This window comes from Bufo bufo, chromosome 3, assembly GCF_905171765.1.
Source record: "Bufo bufo chromosome 3, aBufBuf1.1, whole genome shotgun sequence".
Classification (NCBI taxonomy): domain Eukaryota; kingdom Metazoa; phylum Chordata; class Amphibia; order Anura; family Bufonidae; genus Bufo; species Bufo bufo.
This window is the reverse complement of record NC_053391.1, coordinates 212,762,857-212,775,962: the sequence shown is the minus strand read 5'-3', so window position 1 is coordinate 212,775,962 and position 13,106 is coordinate 212,762,857. Positions and strand designations below refer to the sequence as shown.

The 13,106-nt window shown below is 41.4% G+C and overlaps 1 protein-coding gene across 1 annotated transcript in view; it reads left to right on the top strand.

Moving 5' to 3' along the window:
* Positions 1–13,106, top strand: part of SYT6 (synaptotagmin 6) — a 653,770-nt gene that overhangs the window by 271,196 nt on the left and 369,468 nt on the right. The gene's annotated exons all lie outside the window — the stretch shown is intronic.

The following is a 13,106-nucleotide window of genomic DNA, read 5'->3' as shown; positions in this document are numbered from 1 at the left end:
GACCTAAAGGTATTGTCCAGCATATTTTTTTAAGGCTCAGCGTGATGTAAAATAATAAAATAAGTTATATTCATCTTACCAGTATCCCTCTGCTCCTCTTCCAGTTCATCCCAGTCTCCTCGTGGTCTCTGCTTCCAGGTCCCTCTTCATCACTCAGCCAATCACTAGCTGAAGCAGGTCATTCCACTGTAAACTCCTGATAGGACATTGCTTATGTAAACACTTAAAGGGAATGTGTCATAAAAAAAATGATCAATGAAGTCACATTTTATATTAAACCCTTAATAACCAAGCGATTTTCCATTTTTTCATTTTTGCATTTTTCTCCCAGCCTTCCCAAAGTGAAAACTTTTTTTATTTTTCCATTCACATAGCTATATCAGGGATTTTTTTTTGTGGTAAAAGTTGTACATATTCCACCTATGTATATATATTTATTTATTTTAATACTGAAAAAAAAAAAAAAAAACTTTGGTAAAAACTAATTCTTTATTTGCATTGCCATATTCTGACACCCATAACCTTTTTATTTTAAAGTGTATGATGCTGTTTTTGCGGGTTCACTTTTTGCAGGGCAATCTTTATTTTCCATTTTCAGATGTGTCTTAATTTTTTTAGCACGTTTTATTCACTTTTTTTGGATGTGAATCAGCCATTTTGACTTATTTTTCTATTTTTCCGACAACTGTTTTGAGGTGATTTCCCCTCATCAGTGCAGAGCGGAGAGTACTGGCTAACTGGGTGAGAGGCCTAAGTCAGGATTTGGGGGGTACTAGGTCTCCTCGAGGAGAGCGCCTTAATCGGCTCTGCTCTGCACTGATCAGGGGCAATCACCCTGAAACAGCTGTCTGCAGATGAGGTGGTGGCATATTTATTATCCAAGTCATGTTTCAAGGAATATTTAAAGGACCAAACATTGACTTATAGGATAGCTGCCTTGCATCTGGTGTAACAGGCAGAGCTTGTTAAGAGCTCATCTGCATCCTTTCTTCCTAGAATTCTAGAAGAGCATGTATGGCCTATAAGTCTCCTCAATCAGATTAAGGCGTTCTCTCCAAGGAGAGATGGTACCCCCCAAATCCTGACTTAGCCACTCACCCAGTTAAGCCAGTACTTTCTGCTCTGCTCTGATGAGGAACAATCACCCCAAAACGACTGTCTGCAGATGAGATACTGGCTTATTTATTATCCAAGTCATGTCTCAAGGCCTATTTAAAGGGTCGAACATTGATTTATAGGACAGTTGCCTTACATCTGTTGGCATTAGAGGCAGAGCTTGTTAAGAGCTCTTTTGCCTCCCTTTCTTCCTAACATTAAATTTTTTATTAAAAAAAAATGATTTAAAGAATAGGTTATTTTCTGATGACACATTCTCTTTAAGGGTGCCACTTTACTAGCAATCCAAGATGTTCATGTTTAAACAGGGTGATTGATTAAGTTAGGGCTCCTCACAATAACAGACAATAATGTTTTAGATATCCCTTTATATAATATAGTCTCTTATGTGAGTGTGTATGATGTCCCAGTAATAGTAGAGTTTTTTTTTATTTTTATGAAATGGTATCTGGAATCCAGCTCCTTAGACGAGAGCAGCAAATACAAGCCTATAACAGCAAAGAGATGAGCATGGATTGTGTCTAGCGGATGTATTCCTAGCAATGACCTAATTCATATAAATGGACAGCAACAGATGTGTTTCACCAGACAAACCAGTAGGATTAGCAGGATTTTCCTAGGAAAAAGCTATTGCTGTGTAGGTATAAGATATAAGATTATTAACCAATAATAGGGAGCTTTGTTTGGTAGCTGGTTTCCATTAAAAGATGGGAACAACGATAAATAAAATTGCAATGAAGCAAAATGGTGGCAAATACAGTTCAATTCCAGGGAGGGTCTCTTCAAAAGACAGCTCAATATAAATTTCAGCATCTGTATGAAAGAAACTTCAAGAATCACTCCCACAAAAAAAGATATTTCTCTGGCCAGTTACAAAGGTACATGATGTATATTGTAATGAAGGTAATCTTCTTACTTGTGACTGTATTCGTGAGTTATCAACTCCCTTCTGGTCCTCAGCATGTAACCAACATTCTGACTCTCCAACATACACAGCGTCTTATGTGTGGACATGATGTCAAATTCTCTCTTCGTTCCTATAGGAGCCTCAAAGTCAGCCTCTAAGGAGTGAATAGAGAAACTGAATTCTTTTTCACACATAAGATGCTATGTCAGTTGGAAAGTCAGAATGTTGGTCACATGACATAGCTGAGGAACAGAACGAATTGAATACCTCACAAATACAGTCACTGGTAAAAAGATTATCTTCATTATAATTTACATCATGTACTTTTTTAACGGGTCAGAGAACAAACATTTTTATATGATTGCCTTTATAACTTGCAGAATAGAATGTTATCTTTTTGCATTCTGATATGCAAGAGGTGGAATCGTACACTTTTCATAGTGCCCTTTGGAATAGACCTACTGCCAACCTTGCAGAAAGAGGAAGTGGAATATGCAGCACAAGTTTTAGATCCTCAGTGATAACAATACCCCAGAGCAGGGGCTAACTACCATAGCGGCAGACCATGCGACTGCTATGGGGCCCAGAGCAAGAGGGGTCCCAGTCTTAGTTGGGATTATCTTCCCTTCTACTGGAGGTGAAAACTTGGTCAGGACTCTACCCTCTAAAGAAACAACTTTTAGCAAATGAGGCAGTGGAAAAATGACCCAAGGGTCATTGAAAAGAATTTAGGCAGAAACCCTTCTGTAATGTTTGGGGGTCCCGGTTTGATCCTTTCTATGGGGCCCTTACTTCTCTGTGTACATCACTGCCCCAAAGACAGACACACTAATCCATAAGAGTGACATCCATAGTGACTTCCTAACAGTATTAGCCATAGGGCCTCAAACAAGTGCCAAATGTTGTCAGATCAGCTGTTCTGTAGTAACCCCAGCACTGGAAGTCTGCACTGGAACTACACTGCTCAGTCCACTGTGTAGTAGATGGAATTGGTTACTGGAGAGCTGCGGAGTAGATGATTGGCAAAGTGTCGGACATCCCCCCCAATCCTGGAATAGCTAACAGCACCTATATCCTATAGTAAACTACATTGCAGGTATACACCAGCATGGACATGAACTGCGGTTCAGGTAGCACTAAGCGATATACCTGTGGTCTCCAACTTATGGTTATGCACAGGTGGCTAACTTCTCTGCATGCCCATTGCTACATGGTGCTCAATGAGCATTTTTACATTTTTACTAACTAGGATTGTAACCACAATAAGATGACACTCACTTTAAAATACACTTTACTATTAATGTTACATGAGAGAGTTCTCTTAACCGCCTCCGGACCGGCTAACGCAGGATTGCGTTCCGGAGGCGGCTGGCTCAGGCACACTCACGCGCCGGCGTGCCATCTCGCAAGAGGCGAGATTTCCTGTGAACGCACGCACACAGGCGCACGCGTTCACAGGAACTGCAGGTAATCGAGTGGATCTGCAGCCTGCCAGCGGCGATCATTCGCTGGCAGGCTGTAGATCCGATTTTTTTAACCCCTAAAAGGTATATTAGATGCTGTTTTGATAACAGCATCTAATATACCTGCTACCTGGTCCTCTGGTGGTCCCTTTTGCTTGGATCGACCACCAGAGGACACAGGCAGCTCTGTAAAGTAGCACCAAATACCACTACTCTACACCCCCCGTCACTTATTAACCCCTTATTAACCCCTGATCACCCCATATAGACTCCCTGATCACCCCCCTGTCACTGATCACACCCCTGTCATTGATCACCCCCCTGTAAGGCTCCATTCAGACGTCCGTATGTGTTTTGCGGATCCACGGATCCGCGGATCCGCAAAACACATACGGACGTCGGAATGGAGCCTGACGGGGGGGTGATCAATGACAGGGGGGTGATCACCCCATATAGACTCCCTGATCACCACCCTGTAAGGCTCCATTCAGACGTCCGTATGTGTTTTGCGGATCCATGGATCCGTAAGACACATACGGACGTCTGAATGGAGCCTTACAGGGGGGTGATCACCCCATATAGACTCTCTGATCACCCCCCTGTCATTGATAACCCCCCTGTAAGGCTCCATTCAGACGTCAGTATGTGTTTTGCGGATCCGCGGACCCACGGATCCATAAAACACATACGGACATCTGAATGTAGCCTTACAGGGGGGTGATCACCCCATATAGACTCCCTGATCACCCCCCTGTCATTGATCACCCCTCTGTAAGGCTCCATTCAGACGTCCGTGTGTGTTTTGCGGATCCGCGGATCCACGGATCCGCGGATCCGCAAAACACGGACACCGCGGATCCGCAAAACACGGACACCGGCAATATGCTTTCCGCATTTTGCGGATCCGCACACTGCCAGAACTATATAGAAAATTCTAGGAACTCGCCATGCCCCTCACGGAATACCTTGGGGTGTCTTCTTTCGAAAATGGGGTCACTTGTGGGGTAGTTATACTGCCCTGGCATTTTAGGGGCCCTAAAGCGTGAGAAGTAGTTTGAAATCAAAATGTGTAAAAAATGCCCTGTGAAATCCTAAAGGTGCTCTTTGGAATTTGGGCCCCTTTGCCCACCTAGGCTGCAAAAAAGTATCACACATGTGGTATCGCCGTACTCAGGAGAAGTTGGGCAATGTGTTTTGGGGTGTCTTTTTACATATACTCATGCTGGGTGAGAGAAATATCTCTCTAAAAGACAACTTTTCCCATTTTTTTTATACAAAGTTGACATTTGACAGAGATATTTATCTCACCCAGCATGGGCATGTGTAAAAAGACACCCCAAAACACATTGCCCAACTTCTCCTGAGTACGGTGATACCAGATGTGTGACACTTTTTTGCAGCCAAGGTGGGCAAAGGGGCCCAAATTCCAAAGAGCACCTTTAGGATTTCACAGGGCATTTTTTACACATTTTGATTTCAAACTACTTCTCATGCATTAGGGCCCCTAAAATGCCAGGGCAGTATAACTACCCCACAAGTGACCCCATTTTGGAAAGAAAACACCCCAAGGTATTTCATGATGGGCATAGTGAGTTCATGGAAGTTTTTATTTTTTGTCACAAGTTAGTGGAATATGAGACTTTGTAAGAAAAAAATAAAAAATAAATAAATCATCATTTTCCGCTAACTTGTGACAAAAAATAAAAAGTTCTATGAACTCAGTATGCCATCAGCGAATACCTTAGAGTGTCTACTTTCAGAAATGGGGTCATTTGTGGGGTGTTTGTACTGTCTGGCCATTGTAGAACCTCAGGAAACATGACAGTTGCTCAGAAAGTCAGAGCTGCTTCAAAATGCGGAAATTCACATTTTTGCACCATAGTTTGTAAACGCTATAACTTTTACCCAAACCATTTTTTTTTACCTAAACATTTTTTTTTTATCAAAGACATGTAGAACAATAAATTTAGAGAAAAATTTATATAGAAATGTAGTTTTTTTTTTTAAATGTTACAACTGAAAGTGAAAAGTGTCCTTTTTTTGCAAAAATTTTGGTAAATTTCGATTAATAACAAGAAAAGTAAAAATATCAGCAGCAATGAAATACCACCAAATGAAAGCTCTATTAGTGAGAAGAAAAGGAGGTAAAATTCATTTGGGTGGTAAGTTGTATGACCGAGCAATAAACCGTGAAAGTAGTGTAGTGCAGAATTGTAAAAAGTGGTCTGGTCATTAAGGGGGTTTAAGCTAGGGGAGCTGAGGCGGTTGTCCAGTTTCAGTAAGAATAGGCAGCAAAAAATGAATTGAGTGGCACCACCACTTATCTTCTCTAGACTCTGTTTACCTGGCTGCAGCAGTGACTGACATCACATAGACAACATGTAACTGCCTCAGCCAATTGATAATCTGTGTACATCGCTGAGGTCAATGATATGCTTCAGCAATGCTTTAAGAATAAAGTATATGTATTTATGGACTTTTCCTCTAAATGCTAATGTTGCAAAAAAATGAATATGTTTAGCTCGACTGTGTCAGGCAGTTCTACACTCACCTAAAGAATTATTAGGAACACCATACTAATACGGTGTTGGACCCCCTTTTGCCTTCAGAACTGCCTTAATTCTTCGTGGCATTGATTCAACAAGGTGCTGATAGCATTCTTTAGAAATGTTGGCCCATATTGATAGGATAGCATCTTGCAGTTGATGGAGATTTGAAGGATGCACATCCAGGGCACGAAGCTCCCGTTCCACCACATCCCAAAGATGCTCTATTGGGTTGAGATCTGGTGACTGTGGGGGCCATTTTAGTACAGTGAACTCATTGTCATGTTCAAGAAACCAATTTGAAATGATTCGAGCTTTGTGACATGGTGCATTATCCTGCTGGAAGTAGCCATCAGAGGATGGATTCTGTTTACGCCAAATTCGGACTCTACCATTTGAATGTCTCAACAGAAATCGAGACTCATCAGACCAGGCAACATTTTTCCAGTCTTCAACAGTCCAATTTTGGTGAGCTCGTGCAAATTGTAGCCTCTTTTTCCTATTTGTAGTGGAGATGAGTGGTACCCGGTGGGGTCTTCTGCTGTTGTAGCCCATCCGCCTCAAGGTTGTGCGTGTTGTGGCTTCACAAATGCTTTGCTGCATACATCGGTTGTAACGAGTGGTTATTTCAGTCGACGTTGCTCTTCTATCAGCTTGAATCAGTCGGCCCATTCTCCTCTGACCTCTAGCATCCACAAGGCATTTTTGCCCACAGGACTGCCGCATACTGGATGTTTTTCCCTTTTCACACCATTCTTTGTAAACCCTAGAAATGGTTGTGCGTGAAAATCCCAGTAACTGAGTAGATTGTGAAATACTCAGACCGGCCCGTCTGGCACCAACAACCATGCCACGCTCAAAATTGCTTAAATCACCTTTCTTTCCCATTCTGACATTCAGTTTGGAGTTCAGGAGATTATCTTGACCAAGACCACCCCCATAAATGCATTGAAACAACTGCCATGTGATTGGTTGACTAGATAATTGCATTAAGGAGAAATAAAACAGGTGTTCCTAATAATTCTTTAGGTGAGTGTATAATAAAACATTACAATACAGCAATAGTACTTTCGTACAGTTAACAGCAAATTATTAAAGAATATAATAGATATTTTCCACAAAATCTTATTAACAGTTTAATAGAAAGCATTGCATTAAAAAAGAAACCAAGGCCTTATCATTCTGTGAGCAAAGGAATAAATGTATTAGAATATATTGTTCACCGTGAATAATGAAAACTTGTGTGTGTGGCTACAATATAGTGTAGTAATTGGATTATGCGATCACATAATATATATTGCTTTGTTTGAAAATATGCTCAATTACTCATGACCTAAGTAATGTGTATGTCCAGGCTTTAATGTGGTTCCCCGGCCATTTCTGTCACATAGTAATTACTCATGCCTCGCTCTGCTGATGGTGCCGTCTCCTCTGTGCTGACACAGAATGTTGGGTCTTCCTCCCAGTCCAGATCGGATGTGGCTGCTTCTTTTCCTAATCGGCTGCATTAGAGTAAATGTAGCTCAACAGGAAAAGGAGCAGCCACACGTGGTCAGCACCCAGGCGGAAGAGTCTGCATCTTGTGTCAGTGCAGCAGAGACAACACTAGACAACGGGTTTATAGAAAAGACAGCACAGTTTAAAATGTGGCAAAAGTTTGATAGAGAGCAAGCCAACCAATTGGTGGTGGTGATTTATTAATGATTTAACGCCACTTTTGTGGCGTTAAGTCACAAATTATGGCACATGCCATTTTTGTGCCATAATTTGGAATGTTTTTGAGCTTCTTAACACTTATATAAAGTTGCAAGAAAAGAAGTGTGGCTTAGCAGGAGGGGTGGAGCCTCTCACTCCCACAGCCATTTGGATTTACTATAGTTTTTGGCATAAGTTATAGGTCAAGTCTACGCCAGCCAGCTGGTATGGATTTGGGTTTCTAGTACATAGAGTGCCAGAGATCCACCTAATTTTTTAAGAGGTTACTAAATTAGGAGCATCTCACTCCGGTGCACAGGAGAGCAAGACTGGCATATGGGAACGACAGTCTTGAGGATAAGTTCTTCAAATTAATTGAGAGAATTATTAACTACTTACTCTGAAAGAGAAAACGTGTAAGGCAAAAATTGGAGTATTTCTATAAGCCAATGGAACAGGGAGAGCTTAACCTTTTCTGTTTTAAGGGATATTTTCTAGCTGTACAGCTGTGGTTTTCCTGTGAATGGAAGAATGGCCCACGTTGTAGAACTTTGGTGAGGGAATCTCAGTATGATTATATGTTTACTCTATTTGAATCCGGTCAACTAATTAACTCTCAAAAGGATTATTAAGCCGCCGGGCAGTTATTCACTAACTCTTGGATTACTATCAGAGATTGGCTGGGTAGAAAGTGCTCTCTTTATTGTACCCCTCTTTGGTATAATTATCATCTACAAGCTCTAGATGAACTGGTTAGTGATCAGTATTGGCAAAAAAAAAAATATCCTTTATGTTGCACAAGTAGTTGGGAATGGGGATATACTTCAGTTTTTGGAGTTAGCACAAATTGAAAATATATTGAATTTATCTTAGTTTAGGTATTTTCAGCTGTGTTTGGCACTAGCGAGTGTAAAGAAAAAAGTCCTTTTTGAGATAGATAGTTCTACACCTTTAAATCACTTTATAGGGAATAGGGGTCAGAAGGTTTAGATTTCTCAACTTTATAAAGTTTTGGTTAAAACACGATTTAATAATATAAGTTCTCCAGGATGAAAGGCTTGGCAAATTGATTGTCCAGTAATTTGACTTAAAGACTGGCATATTATTGGGGAATTTAAGTTTAGTTTCTCATAATTTTAATCACGTTTTGGTTCAATTTAATATTTTACACCAAATTTATATCACACCTTTATGGTTAAATAAATGTGGTTTAAGGGATACTTCCAATTGTCCACGGTGTGATTTATCTGGGGCGGATCACTTGCATATGTTCTGGACATGTACAGAGCTGAAACTATATTGGGGGGCAATTTATAATTTTATTACTCGGGAATTGAAAGTTGAGAATCCATCTGCAGCGGAATGCTGGGTACTGGGCGACCTCTCCAAGGTGGGATGTCCAAAATATAAAAGGATTCTTTTGATTAAAATAATGTTTTTGTTTTTGGCAAGACTTTTGATTACTCGGGATTGGTTTTCTCGAAATACTCCAAATATTACTACATGGCTAAACCTTGTTAATAAGATTAATCGATAAGAAAATATTCTATTTAAACATAAAAACACTAAGGAAAAATGGATTAAAATTTGGGGAGAATGAAAGTTTAAAGTTTTTTTTTTTGCCTCTATTCCCTCATTATCCCCCCCCTTTTTTTATTTATTGATTGGGGGGATGGAAGATGTATTGCAAGGGGGAGGGTTGTTTGGGTTTGAAATAGGGCGGTAAGGGCTACTAGAGGAAAAAGTATATAGTTACTAAATTAGGGGCATCTCACTCTGGCGCACAGGAGAGCAAGACAGGCATATGGGAACAACAGTCTTGATAAATCTCCCCCAGTGTCTTACATGTCTTAAGATACACCAAAATTGTACAGTGTGAGCCATTATGAAAACTTTTTAGGCCGAGATAATCCATCCCACCTGACAGGTGTGGCATATCAAGGTGCTGATTAGACAGCATGAATATTGTACATGTGTGTCTTAGACTGCCCACAATTAAAGACCACTCTGAAATGTGCAGTTTGCTCACACAGCACAATGCCACAGATTGGCATGCTGACTGCAGGAATGTCTACCAGAGCTGTTGCCCATGCAATGAATGTTCATTTCTGTACCATAAGCCGTCTCCAAAGGCGTTTCAGAGAATTTGGCAGTACATCCACCTGGCTTCACAACCGCAGACCATATGTAACCACACCAGCCCAGGACCTCCACATCCAGCATGTTCACCTCCATGATCATCTGAGACCAGCCATTCGGACAGCTGCAGCAACAATCGGTTTGCATAATTAAAGAATTTCTGCACAAACTATCAGAAACCGTCTCTGGGAAGCTCATCTGCATGCTCGTCAACCTCATCGGGGTCTGGATCTGACTAAAGTTCATCGTGGTAACCAACTTGAGTGGGCAAATGCTCACATTCGATGGCGTCTGGCACATTGGAGAGGTGTTCTGTTCAAGGATGAGTCTTGGTTTTTCACTGTTCAGGGCAGATAGCAGACAGCGTGTGTGGTGTCGTGTGAGTGAGTGGTTTGCTGACGTCAACGTTGTGGATCGAGTGGCCCATGGTGGCGGTGAGGTTATAGTATGGGCAGGGGTATGTTATGGACAACGAACACAGGTACATTTTATTGATGGCATTTTGAATGCATAGAGATACCATGATGAGATCCTGAGGCCCATTGTTGTGCCATTCATCCACGACCATCACCTCATGTTGCAGCATGATAATGCACAGCCCCATATTGCAAGGATCTGTACACAATTGCTGGAAGCTGAAAACATCCCAGTTCTTGCATGGCCAGCATACTCACCGGACATGTCACCCATTGAGCATGTTTGGGATGCTCTGGATCGGCGTAAACGACAGCGGGTTCCAGTTCCTGCCAATATTCTGCAACCTCGCACAGCTATTGAAGAGGAGTGGACCAACATTCCACAGGCCACAATCAACAACCTGATCAACTCTATTCGACGGAGATGTGTTGCACTGCGTGAGGCAAATGGTGGCCACTCCAGATACTGACTAGTTTTCTGACCTCCCCCCCCCCCTCCCCTAGTAAGGCAAAACTGTGCACATTTCAGAGGGGACTTTTATTGTGGGCAGTCTAAGACACACATCTGAAATATTCATGCTTTCTAATCAGCAACTTGATATGCCACACCTGTGAGGTGGGATGGATTATCTCGGCAAAGGAGAAGTGCTCACTAAGGCTCCATTCACACTTCCGTGGTGTGTTGCAGACCCGCAAATTGCGAATCCGCAACACACCCGCCCGGCACCCCTATAGAAATGCCTATTCTTGTCCGCAAGCTGCGGACAAGAATAGGACATGTTATATCTTTTGCGGAGCTGCGGACCAGCACTGTGTGCTGTCTGCATCCATTCCGTCCCCATAGAAAATTAATGGGTCCGCACCCGTTCCGCAAAATTGCGGAACGGATGTGACCCATTTGCGGACGTGTGAATGGAGCCTTACACAGATTTAGACAGATTTGTGAACAATATTTAAGAGTAATGGGTTTTTTGTGTATGTAGAAAATGTTTCAAATCTTTGAGTTCAGCTCATACAAAATGGGAGCAAAACCGAAAGTGTTGCATTTATATTTTTGGTCAGTGTACATAAGACACATAAATTAAATGATACATTTGTGGCCACTAGAGCGGGGCTGAGGAGTTTACTGTACACTGTTTTATCATTGAGTTAAATGTATGAAATATATGAAGTAAACTCCTGGTTGACAGCAAGTCAACCTAATTTGATCATTTAACCATATGTCTGTGGATGGTATTTGGACATCTGGATCCGTCCATTAAAAAGTTATACAATAACCCAAAATCAATCGGCATAGGATGTTGATATATATTTTTAGAAAAAGCATTTTAATAAATTATTGTAGATTATACTTTAATCAACATAGCAAAGTTACTGTATATCACACAGGACATGACTACTACAAATCATTTGCCTATGTCATCTTAGTAAATTCAAGTAGTAAGAAGGGTGCCTCAAAAATACCACACATGGGGCACACTAGTACTAGTTTTGGGTGAACATTTACGGCAGTGTGAAATGTTGCACATATGTCACAAAAGGAATGAATGGATTGGTCATATGTATGAATTTTTTATGAGTAAGGCCTCATGCACACGACAGTATTTTTTCACGGTCCGCAAAATGGGGTTCCGTTGGTCCGTGATCCGTGATCGTTTTTTCGTCCGTGGGTCTTCCTTGATTTTTGGAGGATCCACGGACCTGAAAAATGAAAAAAAAATCTAAGTCAAGTTTGCCATTGAAATGATAGGAAAAAATGGACACGGATCACGGACACGGATCACGGACGCGGATGACAATCTTGTGTGCATCCGTAATTTTTCACGGACCCATTGACTTCAATGGGTCCACGAACCGTTGACCGTGAAAAAAATAGGACAGGTCATATTTTTTTCACGGCCAGCAAACACGGATCACGGATGCGGCTGCCAAACGGTACATTTTCCGATTTTTCCACGGACCCATTGAAAGTCAATGGGTCAGCGAAAAAAAAAAAACGGAGAACGGAACCACGGACGCCGATGCACACAACGGTCGTGTGCATGAGGCCTTAGTCGGTACTGATAGGTGCTTAAAGTCTTCAGGACCAAGCCGCCGTTGGCATGAAGGACCATATTAATTTTTATAATAATATGTAATGGGAAAACATAGTTTTGTGTTCCAAGAGCCATCAAATTTTTATTCTTCTATTGATGTGGCCTTATGTGGACTTGTTTGTTGTGGAATCAGTCATATATTTTAGTTTAAGCATCTTTGAGTACATGTAAATTATTTATTAACTTGACTATTTTTCAGAGAGACTGGAAAAAAAAGCAGTTACTCAGTTTTTTTCCTCTACTATGATGCATTGGTATGTTCAGTATACCAAAACATTATTGCTTGTAATAAACTGAAAGGCAATCTACTAGACTGTGTTTTTGTAATACACATATACAGGCCTGGGGTGACTGAGAGACTCCTTAAAGCTACTTTCACACTCGCGTTTGGTGCTGATCCGTCATTGACGGATCCGTTCAGATAATCCAACCGTCTGCATCCGTTCAGAACAGATCCGTATGTATTATCTTTAACATAGCCAAGACGGATCCGCCTTGAACACCATTGAAAGTCAATGGAGGACGGATCTGTTTTCTATTGTGCCAGATTGTGTCAGTGAAAACGGATTTGTCCCCATTGACTTACATTGTGTGTCAGGACGGATCCATTTGGCTCAGTTTCATCAGACGAACACTAAAAGCTGCAAGCAGTGTTTTGGTGTTCGTCTCCAAAGTGGAATGGAGACTGAACTGATGCATTCTGAGCGGATCCTTTTCCATTCAGAATG